Raw genomic sequence first — 4,694 nt, 5'->3', positions numbered from 1 at the left:
GCAAATGTATCAGCCGGTTATTACCACATGTGGGGTATTGTTTTACTCGGCAGAAATTGCTTTACAAATTTTACGGTGCTTTTTATCCTTCAGTCCTTGTGGAAATGAGAAAAAATTAGCTAAACCTACATTTTCTTTGAAAAAATTTAGATTGTCATTTTTACGGCCTACTTCCAATAATTTATGCAAAAAACCTGTGGGGTCAAAACACTCACGATACCCCTAGATAATTTCCTCAATGGGTGTAGTTTCCAAAATGGGGTCACTTGTGGGGGGTTTCCACTGTTTTGTCCCCTCAGGGGCTCTGTAAATGTGACATGGCCTCCGCAAACCATTCCTGCTAAATTTGAGCTCCAAAAGCCAAATGGCGCTCTTTCCCTTCTAAGCCCTGCCGTGTGTCCAAACAGCCGTTTATGACCACGTGTGGGGTATTGTTTTACTCGGGAGAAATTGCTTTACAAATTTTACAAAAATGTAGATTTTAATTTTCACGGCCTACTTCCAATAATTTCTGTAAAAAACCTGTGCGGTCAAAATGCTCACTGTACCCCTAGATAATTTCCTTGAGGTGTGTAGTTTCCCAGAAGGGGTCACTTTTTGGGGATTTTGACTGTTTTGGCACCGCAAGAGCCCTTCAAACCTGACATGGTGCCTAAAATTTATTCTAACAATAATAAGGCCCCAAAATCCACTAGGTTCTCCTTTGCTTCTGAGGCCGGTGCTTCAGTCCAGTAGCACGCTACGGCCACATGTGGGATATTTCCTAAAACTGCAGAAACTGGGCAACAAATATTGAGTTGCATTTCTCTGGTAAAACCTTCTGTGTTATAAAAAATGTTTTATTAAAAATGTATTTCTGCAAAAAAATATGACATTTGTAAATTTCACCTCTACTTTGCTTTAATTCCTGTGAAATGTGTAAAGGTTTAAGACATTTTCTAAATGCTGTTTTGAATACTTTGAGGGGTGAAGTTTTTAAAATGGGGTGACTTTTTGGGGGTTTCTAATATATAAGGCCCTCAAAGCAACTTCACAACTGAACTGGCCCCTGTTTTGAAATTTTCTTGAAAATGTAAGAAATTGCTGCTAAAGTTCTAAGTCTTGTGATGTCATAGAAAAATAAAAGGATGTTTAAAAAACGATGCCAATCTAAAGTAGACATATGGTGGGATTTTGTGTATTATAACTGCCTGTCTTACAAGCAGATACATTTAAATTGAGAAAAATGCAAATTTTTGAAATTTTTCGCTACATTTTGGTGTTTTTCACAATTAAATACTGAACATATTGAGCAAATTTTGCCAGTAACTTAAAGTGCAATGTGTCACGAGAAAACAATCTCAGAATCGCTTGGATGGATGAAAGCATTCCGGAGTTAATACCACATAAAGTGACACGTCAGATTTGAAAAATGAGGCTCTGTCAGGAAGGTCAAAAGTGGCCAAAGAGGGAAGGGGTTAAATGGACTTTTTTCAAGATTTCCAAGATACGGCTTCTATGTATTGTGTATATATAGAAATGGAATATTTTCTTCAGAGCAGATTCCATCAGGTCAGGAGCAGCTTTCAGCCCAGCCATCAGTTTAGCGGACCTGATGGAATCAGCTGTGACGGAATACAGTATCTACAAATATTTTTTCCCCAATTCGCCCCACAATAAAAAAAAAAAATCCGGTTCCCCAGTACATTATACAGTACAATAAACAGTTCTGAAAGTTAAAAAAAAGCCGTCCTACGTCTAGATCGACCGGAAAATGTAAAAGTGATGTATTTTGGAAAGGTGGGGGAAGAAAAAACTAAAATGAAAACTCAAAAAATTACCACAGCAGGAAGGGGTTAAAAAGTACATGCAAAATCTGCATCAAATCCGCACTACTGTGTGAACAAGGCCTTAGGCCCCAAGCACACGGCCGTTATTTTGATCCGCAATTACGGACAATTTATTTCTATTGCCTACGGACAACTTCCCGTATATATTCACGGAAAGGTGTCCAGGCCGTAGAGGCTCCGCAAAAAATAGGACATGTCTTATTTTTTGCTTTTACGGACCGTGCTCCCATTATGGGACCTCAGCCCGCAAATTCGGGTGACTGTTCACCGCCGGCTGTGATTATGGACCAGGATTACGGCTACGGCGCGCGCAGGGGGCCACACGGCTAAATGACGGCTCGGTTTTGTACAGCTGCACGCGGTTTATACCGTTCCTCCGCAGATGTCGTACAGGTTTTGTGTGTTGGATTTAATACGAAAAAAATAGTGGCATGCTCCTTCCGACTTCGTATGTACGGGGGTATTGTTCTTTTACAATTTTTCCTTTTACTTGTATTTTATTTTTTATGCTATTTTGTGGATAAATAAAACATAATAAAATACAACTTCCGACAAGTTGCATTCAGTCGCCACAACTTTCGCTGGTTTGCAGCCCACCATGTCATGTACTGACATATTTCTACATTTTTACCTCAGAAATTAAAAATGGCGCCTCTTCAACGACTACCGTAAAGCAGAAAACGTATGTGACAGCAAAATTAAAAACAGCATTAGTCTTAAACATAGCAATTACAGAAAAGATGCAAAACTTTGTGATTGGTTCAGACCCCTAGGGGACATGGTGTCCAAAGTAACAATCCATGTACATGTTTATTGTAAAAAAAGGTTTATGTGTATAATTCAACATTACTTTGTTTTTACTTTACTTTACCCTTGTAGGCAGCGCCACACAGCCCCCCTTGTAGGTAGCGCCACACAGCCCCCCCTTGTAGGTAGCGCCACACAGCCCCCCCTAGTAGGTAGCGCCACACAGCCCCCCCCCCTTGTAGGTAGCGCCACACAGTCCCCCTTGTAGGTAGCGCCACACAGCCCCCCCCTTGTAGGTAGCGCCACACAGCCCCCCCCTTGTAGGTAGCGCCACACAGCCCCCCCCTTGTAGGTAGCGCCACACAGCCCCCCCCTTGTAGGTAGCGCCACACAGCCCCCCCCTTGTAGGTAGCGCCACACAGCCCCCCCCTTGTAGGTAGCGCCACACAGCCCCCCACCCCCTTGTAGGTAGCGCCACACAGGGATTTCGGCAGCAGCACTCACCCCTACCAGTGATTTCAACGCGATTGTTCTACGGTCCTGTGGTGAGCATTCATTTGTATCTCACTGACTGTCAATTCTGGGCTTACTCACACTATGTGGCGCCGTGTTTTTTCCTTTTATTTCCCCCCCTTGTAGGTAGCGCCACACAGCCCCCACCCTTGTAGGTAGCGCCATACGGGGATTCCGCTCCTTCAGGGACCTACAGTGGCGCTAGTAGATAGCAGAGCAGGGAGATACCTCCCTGCTCTAATATAGTGACGTCGCTACCGCTGTAGCAGCGGTTGCTAGCTGCACCGCCAGCCATGGGGGGGGTCTTGTCCTGACAGGCGACATCCTGCCCGGTGTCGCCACTAGCAGCTGCTACAGCGGCAGCGACGCCACTGAATGAAGAAGAGGCCGGGGCGGAAAGGCGACTGCTGAGTAGTCTGGCCTGGGCACTTCTGAAACAAGCAGGGGAAGGGGGCCAGTGCAATGTCCCCTTCCACCTGCTGGGCTGATGCGCAATAGCACAATTCGCACACCCCTAAGGCCGTCCCTTGGTGGGAGGGTAGTCGTCAGGGCCTTCAGCTGGAGCGGAATCCCGGCAATGCTATGACCGGGGATTCTGCTCCTAGCTCACATCCTCCTTCCTACTGATGCTGCCGGAAGGTGGATGCGGCTTCACCTGGCCACCATTAAAATAGAAGGGATATGGCGCCGGACCTCCCTGGGAGCCCGAACCAAAAACGCTGCAAGTAACTTTTTTAGATCCGGCTCCCAGGGAGGTCCGGCGCCACAACTGATGTCCTCCGTGCCAGAACAGATCCCATAGAAAACTATGGGATCTGCTCTAGTATCAGTTTGCCTCCGGCTTTTGTTCAACACGGAACAGAAGAGGAGGAGGAGAAGAATGTGCATTCTTCTTCTGTTCCATGGCATCTGAGCCATGCGCGCGCACGCACACTCTGCTACCGATCAACTGAAAAGTCATCCGCCAGAGGGAAAAATGTTTCCCCGTGGCGAAGTACAAAGTCTAATTCCCAGGTGAGGCTTTCTTGTACTCCGCCATCAATAAATATTTTTCCTCCTGGCGGATGATTTTTCTGTTGACAGGTAGCGGAGTTCTTCCGCAGCGCCGTTAGGGGGGCAAACTAGCCAATTGCCCAGTGCCACCAGAATGGGCCGCTACTATTTTGCCAGTGCTGTGCGCTTGCCCCCCCAGACTCAAATTTGCCAGCCAACCCCTGGCCATTGGCTCCCTGCTCTGCCGTTTGCTCTTGTAGGCCACAGCCTGGTTTAGGCCTGAGGCCTACAAGAGATCGGTCATAAGTCTATTAGGTAATAAAAAGGGGGCATAAAAATGTGGCATATAAAAGGGGACATCCTTATTGTGTGGGCATAAAGCAGGCATTTTTACTAAGTGGGGGTATAAAGAGGCAAAATTGCTGTGGGGGCATTATTACTGAGTGGCAGAAAAAGTGGCATTAGTACTGAATGGGGGCATAAAAGGCTGCATTACTACTGAGTGGAGACATTATTACTGTGGGGACATAAAGGGGGTATTAGTACTGTGTGGGAATTCTATTACTGGTTGGGTGCTCTAAAAGTGGCTCTATCACTGGGTAAGGGATAAAG

Source organism: Rhinoderma darwinii, unplaced genomic scaffold (genome assembly GCF_050947455.1).
Source record: "Rhinoderma darwinii isolate aRhiDar2 unplaced genomic scaffold, aRhiDar2.hap1 Scaffold_510, whole genome shotgun sequence".
Classification (NCBI taxonomy): Eukaryota; Metazoa; Chordata; class Amphibia; order Anura; family Rhinodermatidae; genus Rhinoderma; species Rhinoderma darwinii.
This window is presented reverse-complemented; position numbering follows the sequence as displayed.